Here is a 12,544-nt window from a genome sequence, read left to right as displayed (position 1 = left end):
TGGGGTGCAGGATAGAGCAACATCCCCTAAAGGAGCATGAAACCCAGGCAAAGATCTGGTATAGATGGACCCTTTGCACCCTGATCAGAGTGAATGTTGCAAGAAAGACCAAGAGAGCAGGCTACATGCACATAGTCTGATGGGTGCAGTATAGTAAAGGGAAGCCAGGAAAAGAATGCTACATGTTGCAATGTAATTGCAGGGATTAAAGTTTACTGAGATACATGTAGCAATTAATAGACATTTGCAAAGTTTAGCTACATAAAGGAAGATCCCTCCCTCCCCTCCCTATAAACACACATCTGGCAGCAGTGGGAAAATCGATTGGGTATTGTTTGCAAATCTCAGCACTGCGTATAGGACATGCCAGCCTGCAGCATTGCACAGCCCATGCCCACATCCCATGCCCACATCCCATGCCCATATCCCCCCATTGTACCTCTGTGGAGCTAGGAGCTGCTCTCTGTATCCACACTTATGCACAGGAAAGTTTGCAGAGCAGGATCGTTCATGGAGTGCGGAGCCATGATTATGGAAATGGCAGGAAGACTGAGAGGGCGGACTCCAGGCAGCAGCTCTTCCTCCTCTGTGCACACATCTGGGGTGGACGATTCCACTGGTGGCCAATAGAGGGCGCCCACACTCCTGAACATCAATGCAAAAGTTATGTCTGTGACTCCTAAATGCAAACTCAAAACCTGCCAGCTTAGGCTCACATTGATTTTTTTTTGTATATAAATTTATGTTTTTATATTTTTTTATGTATTTTTTATTGACTTTTAGAACAATATGTATTTTTCTCAGTCAAATAGTAAAAAAACAACAGATTTTACTCATGAAAAACCGTTAGACTTCTATTATTGATGCCACACTAGCTGTCACCCAGCTTTTTCAGAGTCCTGAATGTCAAAGCTGTTGACTTTCTGCAGAGCAGGCGGAAAGGTTTTGTGTTTGACAAAGGAAAATACACACTAATGATAGGACAGGGAATTGGCTTGTGTGTAATGAAACATTATTTCAAGCAGGGCTGTGGCGTCAGTAAGGCAAACCTCCGACTCCTCAATTTCCACGACTCCGACTCCACGACTCCCTCATCCACGGCTCATGTTTAAGTGATAAATTTACTGTAGCTCAGATTCATCTCCGCTAAAAGTCTAGACCCTTAGATCAGGAATAGGACAGACATTTATAGGACATTTCATAACTTTCCCAAATTCTTATGAAAAAATATTCCCCACAAACTGCATTGAACTACTGCACCCAATTCATTATATATTTTAGGAGTCGGTACTTTTTATACTGACTCCCGACTCCACAGCCCTGATTTCAGGGAGCAAAAACTTCAATGCACATTTACCAGGAAAAGGAAAAAGTAAAATATAAAAATAAAAATGAATAATTGTCTTATCAGAGAGTTTTCACACAGGTTGGATAGAAAGCAAACTTTAAGTCTGTGTTTGGCATTTGGAAAATTTTCTGCGTGAAATTTCATCAATCCCCCAACACGCTTCAGAAATTGACCTGCAGCGTGGAATTTAAACTTGCAGTGTATCAATTGTTTTCTGCTGATTTTCGCCTTTTATGTCACCTTTAGCAATGCTTCGGTGAAATCCACAGTAAGTCTGCATGCAACGTTCACCATGTGTAGACATGCCCTTAAAGGGAATCTGTCACCCCCCTGGGCGATATCAGATCTCTACTATGGCCATACAGGTGATAGAAAAGTAAATCTATACTTAACTGTATGACCCATAGCAGAGGTCTGATTGCAAAGAAAAGCGCTTTAATCATTTCTTTTTTTCACATGCTTGGCGTCCGGGGGACGGGAAGAAATCCCCGCCTATGTGCTTATTATTCCCCTACATCCCCGCCTCTCTGCTTAATTATCATAGCCCCCCTCCCCTGCACGTCACAGGGTCCTGTGACGTGCACTGTGCTCCCTGACTTCCGGGCGTGCGCACATAGAGCGCGCTTTGCTTCATCCCGGCCCCGTCTACCTGTGCTCTGCGCCGCAGGTTTCTATTGCGCAGGGGGGGGGTCACTGTCACTTTCCGGCGCCTGCGCAATAGAAACCTGCGGCACGGAGCACAGGTAGACGGGGCCGGGATGAAGCAAAGCGCGCTCTATGTGCGCACGCCCGGAAGTCAGGGAGCACAGTGCACGTCACAGGACCCTGTGACGTGCAGGGGAGGGGGGCTATGATAATTAAGCAGAGAGGCGGGGATGTAGGGGAATAATAAGCACATAGGCGGGGATTTCTTCCCGTCCCCCGGACGCCAAGCATGTGAAAAAAAATAATTGATTAAAGCGCTTTTCTCTGCAATCAGACCCCTGCTATGGGTCATACAGGTAAGTATAGATTTACTTTTCTATACCCTGTATGCCCATAGTAGAGATCTGATATCGCCCAGGAGGTGATTGATCCCCTTTAAAGTTTTGTTTGTAACGCAGGGAAACCTAATCCTCATGTTGCTTATGATGAGCGGTTCTCCAACAAATTTAAAGGAGTTGTATAGAAAACGAAAAACATGGCTACTTTCTGCTAAACAGGGCAGCGGAGTCTGGAAAAAATAGTGACTTTAACACTGGCGTCAAAATTACCCTAGTCTTGGCTAGTATCCTAGTATTGGCTGCAGCGGTGACATCACGGCTGCAGCCAGTCACTGAGCTCAACTGCTCTGCTGATGTAGACAGAAGCCGCTTAACGGGGTGATTGGCTGCAGCTCTGATTTGCGCAGTAGTCGTGATATCACCACTGCAGACCTGAGCAGTCGTCATTTGGGCAATGTGGAAATGAGTAAAGTTTATAAACTTGTGTTATAATCTGTCAATCTAAGGCCCCTAGTTATTGAGTAACTAAAGTAAAATGGTTCTTACTAATTATTATACACTACAACTATGAAGGAGATGGATTCAGAAGTTTGGCCTACCAGCTCCACAGCTCTGTTTTTCTTAAAACAGCGCCATATTGGTCTATATGTTGTGTGTGGTATTGCAGCACAATCACTTCAATGGAGGCCTGAACCACGGACTTGAAGAGGGCAGCAACAATGATTTTATTTTCTACGTTTGGGTCACTAGAAGTGTCACCCAGCTTTTCTTGCATCCTGAAGGGCAAATCTGCCCTGGTATTTAGTTATATTGAATAAAAAAGGGCATGTACTACTCCATTGCTAAACAGATTTCTCTTTAAGATTGGTGGACGCTGACGGCCATATTTCCTGACCAGCATGGTCACACATGTCCTATGTCTCCCTGATTCTGCATTTACACAATGATTAAGCCGCAGACTCGGGCTCTTACATCTGATTATTCTGAAAGGCTTCACAAGCCATAATGTGTTTTGTAATTCTGTGCAATCTCCAGCAATTGAGGTTTTCTCCTCCTATTACATTTGCACTAGCATCATATTGCGGAGAACTTAGAGGTCCGAATAAAATGCCTCCAAACCTAAAGGGACCGCAGTGAACTCTAAGCGCCCCCCCCACATTGCTACCGAGCGTAGCATGAATATTTCATCCGATATAAGTCTTCCACCCCCTGGATCCCCACCGTGCTGCTGCAGTTCAGTAGCTTTGATAATCCTGTCATGGTGTGCAATGGCTTCAGTACCCATCTATGCATAACTGGGTCAATTAAAAAAAAAAAATTATATATGGCAAGACCTGATAAGAAGCAAGAGGAGGAGATATGGGATAGATCATCTGTCAGGTCTGATTGTGCATTCTCTGCAAGTCACTGACATGGAGGAAACGGGGGAGAAACAGATGGATCAATAGGACAGGAAAGGCTGAGGAGATTGATCATTTAACAATGTAGACTTATTATCGTGTTTGCCATTAGTTATATCCGAATACTGTAGGCAAAAAAGGGTATGTTCACATGCTGCATTTTTTCATGCGGGAAAAAATACAACAGCGCAGTGTTTTACAGTAGCAGCAAAATAAATGAGATTTCTAAAATCTTTTTCCCTTTTTGGTGCTTTTTTTTTTTTTTTTTTTTTTTTTTTTAACTGCAACTTGTCATTTCTTTTAGTGTTTTTGTCGTATTTAAAGACATTTAATTTAATAGATGAAAAGAAAACAAAAAATGCGGGTAATTTGCACAGCGTCTTTTTTTTTTTCCTGCGGGACAAAATATGCTGCTGCAAAAAAAATAATAAACCTACTTCATGAACATACCCAAATACTTTAATCCGGAATCATCAGAACCTGAGGGATCCTGAGTGATGAAATATTTTGGATTAACTGTCAGATATAGGAAATAAATTAATACAAATTGGTTTTGTAATGTGGAGCAGTTTTGCAGCAGTCCCATGAAAATTTTGGCAAATTGACTACGACTCTTAACTCATCTATCATTGGACTGAAGGGAAGGGAGACCTTCAGAAACATTAAACTGTTGGCCAATCCTGCCAAAATTGATCTGATCTGATGTGTGCGGCCACCTTCCCTGGCTCTTCTTGGTACTTTTACACATGAACAGTTAAACTCCTACACAATCCATATATTACTAGGCTCAGATGCACGGAAATGCAGAAGACACCGGTATAGGACAATGCAAGCCAATAAAATCAATGCAATCTTTATTAATACTATATAAAAGATCAAATCTACAATAATAACAGAGAATACAAAGAATGGAATACACAAACAATAAAAAGCAGGGGTGTAACCTTAAGAAAAATAAATTCATAGTTGACACTTTGCTGGATAGTTTATAAATATAGCTATAGGGGTATACAAGTTAATAATGGGCAGCACAGTGGCTCAGTGGTTAGCACTGTTGCTTTGCAGCGCTGGGGTCCTGGGTTCAAATCCCACCAAGTACAACATCTGCAAGGAGTTTGTATGTTCTCCCTGTGTTTGCATGGGTTTCCTCCGGTTTCCTCCCACATTCCAAAGACATACTGATAGGGAATCTAGATTGTCAGCCTCAATGGGGACAGCAGTGATGATGTACATAAAGCGACTTGGAATTAATGGCGCTATATACATGAGTAAAATAAATAACTATATAGTGTAGATTAGTGAATGATCATAAACTATATATGGGAGTAAGGTAACTAAATACATCAGTTGCAATAAACCCCCATTTAAAATAACTTGTTGAGTAGTATACACTGGTAAGTGATCATGAAATGTATATGGTAAGTAAGTACAGTGTTTGCAATAAACTCCCCCCATGTTATTTTTTTGCCATATAATATGATCTAATGCGTGATCATGGAATATATAGGGTAAGTAACTACAACAGTTGTAAAAAGACCTCCATTTATAACAAAAAAAAAATCAGTTAGGCTATATAATAAACAGATCCATGGCATACCCACATAGCTCCAATAGTGCCACGCCAAGGTGATGTCCCGACGCGCGTTTCACAAAAAACTGCTTCGTCCAGGGGTCGGAATTACCGCAGGAGTTTCCGTAGCCGATATTCAGTAGAATCTACACCACATGATCCACCATTGTTGTGGGAATGCTGCATATGACCCGCATATTTCACTGTCAGGCTGCAAATAATGAAATCCATGGTAAAAAAAAAAATAAAAAATTTACACACTGGATATCAAATCAACAGCAGTACCTAATTTTTCTGTGGCTATTCTCTGTTATGGACGAGATTTTATAAAAAATGTTGCTACAGTAATAAACATCCGAAACATTCGCTGCTACAAAACTTTTGATTTTTACCAAAGCGACAAAAAAAAAAACTATTTCAAACCTGCACATGTACATTTACAACATTTATATTTTGATTAAATCTAAGATTTCAAAGCACCAAATGTATAATTATTTGCACAGATGAGAGGATTTACAGTAAAGATCATTTTGTGTTTTTTTTTCTTCCTCTTGCACTAATTGTCTTAAATAAGAGACACATGAGCCCTGGTGTAAATCTCAGCTGGTATCACATTACCTCCCCCTCTGCCATGACCCCATCCATATTCCAAATTATCCATGCTTGTCAAGAATAGACAGTGACGGGTGCATATGGTGTACAGTAATGGGGGATTGGGGCTTACACCAGCTTAGGTACAGTATTTTTTTTTCCTTTATCAGCTCAATAAGCACTTCTATATATCTACAAATTAGACAAAAAGTAAAAACTTTTTCTGTAGCTATCTTGAGTTCTTTCTCAAGTTATATATCGGATGGGATTTTTTTCCAGTATGCCCACTGTAATCATTCAGGAGAAAGTGAAAACATCTTATTGTTTAGGACCACAGTCTATAGTCCTAAGTGGCCAGGAATGGATAGATGAGCTCTTCTTAAGACCTGATATGTTGGAAAGTCTTACTCAGTCATTTTCTACACTATGTATAATGTAGGGGGGAATTGCCCCAAAAATTGGAACTGGTACTTAACCCAACTCCCTCTACTGTGCCGCCATATCAAACATGGGTGAGACCGAAGTGAACAAGGCTACTGCTATAATCTGGGCGAACATACACCTGCAGAAGTAACCCAGGAACCCGAGATGGATAATTGTTTTTTCTTTTAACTTGTCGAGGACTCATTTGCTGCTGAAGACTATTGGGATTGTGTTTCAGATACCGTATCTGCACAAAGTTGCTACCTTCACCATGTTTGGTGTTTGAGGACAATATCTACAACTTTATGGGGATAGTCACTTCCACACCTTCCAGTCGTTATACCAAGCTTATTCCCCATGATTAGAAGATTGTCATGGATCTGCAGCTACTTTCTGTACATTATGTTCTTCTCTCTGCTCCTTTTTGGCTTCCAGCATCAGGCGATGGACAGAGCCCAGTATTCTGTAAGGACAATTAAGTTCAATGCGCAGCCTGAAACTGATTTCCTCTCCCATCCTGACAAAACAGGACTGCAGCGTTAATTTTACATGAAACATCCCCAAACTTTTTGCTTCTTCTTTTTTTTTTTTAGCAGATATTCTATTCTAAATGTCCCTTTTAGCCCCCCTAGCACTTGGTGAACAAACCTTTTATATGGTCTGGCTTACATCAACAGGCCCCTGATAGTGGGATCTCATATGTACACAGTGTAATAGCTTGTGATATTACGCCTCGATCTTCTCTGTGTTTACTCCACTTTGGTATTGTGCCAGTTTCTTACAGATAAAAAGACGGTCTCCACCCTAGATAACTTACAGTTTTGTTTTGTTTTTTAAACCAGACCTGGATCCATCAGAAAGAAATGTTAGCGCTTGTTCACAAGTAGCGTTTTTGCTGTGTGTTTTTTTTTTTCCCCGCCATGTGGTTTACAGTAGAAGCAAAAATAAATTAGATTTATCAAATCTCATTCACATGGTGCATTTTTCCTCCTTGCATTTTTATGAGCTCTGGTTCGTTTTTGCAACGTTTTTCAGTATCTTCAATCTGTTATTTACCCATTCAATTGAATGCGTTAAAAAACGCATGAAAAACGCACGTAATGTGCAATTTCTTGCAAAGACTGTTTGTTTTTCATGGGGGAAAAAAGCTGCAGATAGCACTGTGTGCACATACCCTTAGCCTTTTTTCTTTTATTTTTCCCATCCTTTTTTTAGTTCACTTTTGGCATTAACTCAATAATTTAAAAAAAAAACATGTTTGATTCCAGATTTAGAAAGATCATGATTGATACATAATCTCTTGTATCATATGCTCAATCTATGAAAGGTAACCTCTGTCCCTGTGTATGGACATCATGGATGGAGGGTCTCTTACTCAGAATCCCTCTTTATGACCCAAACCAGAGCTTCTATGTAGGAGGGTCTCCCTTTTGGGTGATTTAAGAGATATTACATGAGTGACTATTCATCTGAATAGCCATGGATGAAAACAGGATCCAGCATAATGACTGGTCTAGTCTTTTTTTGTGTACGAAAGAAAAACTTGTGTGAATTGGACCGTACACATAGTAGTCCCAGGAGCCCTGTATTAGTCCTCTGGCCATCCTGTCCCCGCGGACAGTACATACCTCCTTCTTAGAGGATTGCAGCCATTAGGTGATTCCCTGGAATATGGGAGCAGCTCTGGGTTACAGCACAAGCTTTCCCTTTATCCCTATTGTGGGATCTACATTGAGTGGTAAACAGCCATTGTTTGCTTAGTCTTTCCTGTTTCTCTGCCTTTCCCAGAGGTGACAAAAAAGGGAGGAAATCTGTGACCTTCCCCCAACTCCTTGTTGTTTTTTTGCAAAAATAAAAAGTCCGTCCTGTACACAGCTCATGGTTTCTTGTGAAATATTCTACGTTGCTAATCATATGTGATATGAAAATTAGATAAAATATTACTGCCATCCTGTTCAATATAAAAGAAAAAAAGAAAATACTTGTAAAATTGTGGAGGAAGTCCTCATCCATGCGTTCATGAATAGGATTCGGTTCTGATTTCTGAGTGTATATTAACCAGTCCTATAGCGATGATTAGCTTTTATTGTATTTAGGTGCTGATATTCCTACCCTTGTTACAAAACTTCCTGAAAAAATCTGTAGTATCTTCATTTATTGAGGGTTATTTACCCTTATGTAATAATTCACCTGTGCTGACATATAGTGCAGAAAGGCACCAGCTGCAATCTGGATGATTAGTGGATTTACACCCTTTTTTACCATTATTATATAACCTATTTTTTGCTGACATATGATTGGCATTTTTTAATTGTTTATTATATCTTGATATTAAGTGTTCGACTCCTGTCTTTAGTTTATATATTACAGAATATTATAAGGTACCATTATGGTTATGAATCGTCCTGTCAAATTACCTGCGTTATTTCGGCTAAATTATAGTAAGGCAGAATTACCTGAATGTTTCATCAAAAATAGACCTATTCTTGAAATCAGGTTTTTATGTTAAATGTATGTTTTTTTTGTTTTTTTTTATAATGTCTCTTCAATTTTCGATATCACTATTTATATATAAAAAAAATAATCTTTTAATACAATTTTTACACTGGTCATTGTACCTAATATTAAACACTCACAAGTCTGTTTTGTCTGCAACGGTGACGTCATGTCGACATCGCTTGTCAACGCTGCAGCTAATCGCTAATCTCAGCTTTCCTTGCTCATTGATTGGCTGCAGCAGTGATGTGCGCTGTCGACGTGACGTCACCGCTGCAGCCAAAACGGTGCGGACAGAGAGCCACCACTGAACTCGAGAAGGGTGAGCTGTGAGCACCTGCTTTGTTTGTTATTTTAGAGAATTTAGGATCCACTTTACTGAAAGTGGAAAACCACTTTAAAATTTAAGTTGTGTTATTGTCAATTGAGCATCACTCACGGTTTCGATAGTTTTCGTGCAAATCCTCAGGAGTCAGGATCTAACAAGAAGTGTGTAATGTCTGTGTGCTGCCGGCATTGGACTGATACATAACACTATGACTTGTATCATCGTGTATAACAGTGGACCTAAGGCTATGTTCACACACGTTGGATTTTGCAGCGTATTTTGCTGCAGATTTTTATGCAAATTTTCAGTTGCTTTTTGCAGTACCAGCAAAGTCTATGAGAAACCAGAATTCTCTCTTCACAAATGCTGTTTTTTTTCTGCTGCGTATTTTGTGACTTGGTTGTGTTTTTTGAAAATAGAGCATGTCACTTTATTCAGCGTTTTTTCACCCATAGGAAGTAATGGGTGGTCAAAAAAAAAGCAGCAAAAAATGCAACAAAACTTGCGTTTTTAATGCAGCTTTTTTCCTGCCAGAGAAAAGTTAGCAGCAGATTTGCAGCAGAAAAAAACACAACGCTCATGTTCAGCCGACATCTACTCCTCCTGACCACAGTATACACATGCACGCTCATGTACAGCCGACATGTACTCCTCCTGACCACAGTATACACATTCACGCTCATGTTCAGCCGACATCTACTCCTCCTGACCACAGTATACACATTCACGCTCATGTTCAGCCGACATCTACTCCTCTTGACCACAGTATACACATGCACGCTCATGTTCAGCCGACATCTACTCCTCCTGACCACAGTATACACATGCACGCTCATGTTCAGCCGACATCTACTCCTCCTGACCACAGTATACACATTCACGCTCATGTTCAGCCGACATCTACTCCTCCTGACCACAGTATACACATTCACACTCATGTTCAGCCGACATCTACTCCTCCTGACCACAGTATACACATTCACACTCATGTTCAGCCGACATCTACTCCTCCTGACCACAGTATACACATTCACGCTCATGTTCAGCCGACATCTACTCCTCCTGAGCACAGTATGCACATTCACGCTCATGTTCAGCCGACATCTACTCCTCCTGACCACAGTATACACATTCACGCTCATGTTCAGCCGACATCTACTCCTCCTGACCACAGTATACACATTCACACTCATGTTCAACCGACATCTACTCCTCCTGACCACAGTATACACATTCACGCTCATGTTCAGCCGACATCTACTCCTCCTGACCACAGTATACACATGCACGCTCATGTTCAGCCGACATCTACTCCTCCTGACCACAGTATACACATGCACGCTCATGTTCAGCCGACATCTACTCCTCCTGACCACAGTATACACATGCACGCTCATGTTCAGCCGACATTTATTCCTCCTGAGCACAGTATACACATTCACGCTCATGTTCAGCCGACATTTATTCCTCCTGAGCACAGTATACACATTCACGCTCATGTTCAGCCAATATTTATTCCTCCTGAGCACAGTATACACAGTCACGCTCATGTTCAGCCAACATTTATTCCTCCTGAGCACAGTATACACATTCACGCTCATGTTCAGCCAACATCTATTCCTCCTGAGCACAGTATACACATGCACGCTCATGTACAGCCGACATCTATTCCTCCTGAGCCCTCTGTACACATACATGCTCATGTACAGCCGACATCTATTCCTTCTGAGCCCTCTGTACACATACATGCTCATGTACAGCCGACATCTATTCCTCCTGAGCACAGTATACACATGCACGCTCATGTTCAGCCGACATCTACTCCTCCTGACCACAGTATACACATGCACGCTCATGTTCAGCCGACATTTATTCCTCCTGAGCACAGTATACACATGCACGCTCATGTACAGCCGACATTTATTCCTCCTGAGCACAGTATACACATGCACGCTCATGTACAGCCGACATCTATTCCTCCTGAGCCCTCTGTACACATACATGCTCATGTACAGCCGACATCTATTCCTTCTGAGCCCTCTGTACACATACATGCTCATGTACAGCCGACATCTATTCCTCCTGACCACAGTATACACATGCACGCTCATGTTCAGCCGACATCTACTCCTCCTGACCACAGTATACACATGCACGCTCATGTTCAGCCGACATTTATTCCTCCTGAGCACAGTATACACATTCACGCTCATGTTCAGCCAACATTTATTCCTCCTGAGCACAGTATACACAGTCACGCTCATGTTCAGCCAACATCTATTCCTCCTGAGCCCTCTGTACACATACATGCTCATGTACAGCCGACATCTATTCCTCCTGAGCACAGTATACACATGCACGCTCATGTACAGCCGACATCTATTCCTCCTGAGCCCTCTGTACACATACATGCTCATGTACAGCCGACATCTATTCCTTCTGAGCCCTCTGTACACATACATGCTCATGTACAGCCGACATCTATTCCTCCTGACCACAGTATACACATGCACGCTCATGTTCAGCCGACATCTACTCCTCCTGACCACAGTATACACATGCACGCTCATGTTCAGCCGACATTTATTCCTCCTGAGCACAGTATACACATTCACGCTCATGTTCAGCCAACATTTATTCCTCCTGAGCACAGTATACACAGTCACGCTCATGTTCAGCCAACATTTATTCCTCCTGAGCACAGTATACACAGTCACGCTCATGTTCAGCCAACATTTATTCCTCCTGAGCACAGTATACACAGTCACGCTCATGTTCAGCCAACATCTATTCCTCCTGAGCACAGTATACACAGTCACGCTCATGTTCAGCCGACATCTATTCCTCCTGAGCCCTCTGTACACATACATGCTCATGTACAGCCGACATCTATTCCTTCTGAGCCCTCTGTACACATACATGCTCATGTACAGCCGACATCTATTCCTCCTGAACCCTCTGTACACATACACGCTCATGTACAGCCGACATCTATTCCTTCTGAGCCCTCTGTACACATACACGCTCATGTACAGCCGACATCTATTCCTTCTGAGCACAGTATACACATACATGCTCATGTACAGCCGATATCTTTTCCTCCTGAGCACAGTATGCACATGCATGCTCATGTACAGCCGACATCTATTCCTCCTGAGCCCTCTGTACACATACACGCTCATGTACAGCCGACATCTATTCCTTCTGAGCCCTCTGTACACATACATGCTCATGTACAGCCGACATCTATTCCTTCTGAGCCCTCTGTACACATACACGCTCATGTACAGCCGACATCTATTCCTCCTGAGCACAGTATACACATGCACGCTCATGTACAGCCGACATCTATTCCTCCTGACCACAGTATACACATGCACGCTCATGTTCAGCCGACATGTACTC

At 41.9% G+C, this 12,544-nt stretch overlaps 2 protein-coding genes across 2 annotated transcripts in view; one reads left to right on the top strand and one right to left on the bottom strand.

The window, feature by feature from the left end:
* Positions 1–596, bottom strand: part of BTBD6 (BTB domain containing 6) — a 29,965-nt gene extending 29,369 nt beyond the window's left edge. Inside the window, exon 1 of the mRNA XM_073638668.1 lies at positions 440–596. The gene's annotated coding sequence lies outside the window, so the exon portion shown is untranslated. The remainder of the gene's footprint in view (positions 1–439) is intronic.
* Positions 1–12,544, top strand: part of BRF1 (BRF1 general transcription factor IIIB subunit) — a 250,484-nt gene that overhangs the window by 99,034 nt on the left and 138,906 nt on the right. The window lies entirely within an intron of this gene.

The sequence above is a fragment of the Phyllobates terribilis genome, unplaced genomic scaffold (assembly GCF_046119375.1).
Source record: "Phyllobates terribilis strain yellow unplaced genomic scaffold, ASM4611937v1 Scaffold_7__3_contigs__length_470593459, whole genome shotgun sequence".
NCBI classification, from domain to species: Eukaryota; Metazoa; Chordata; class Amphibia; order Anura; family Dendrobatidae; genus Phyllobates; species Phyllobates terribilis.
Note: the sequence above shows the minus strand (reverse complement) of the source record. Positions and strands in the feature narration are given on the sequence as shown.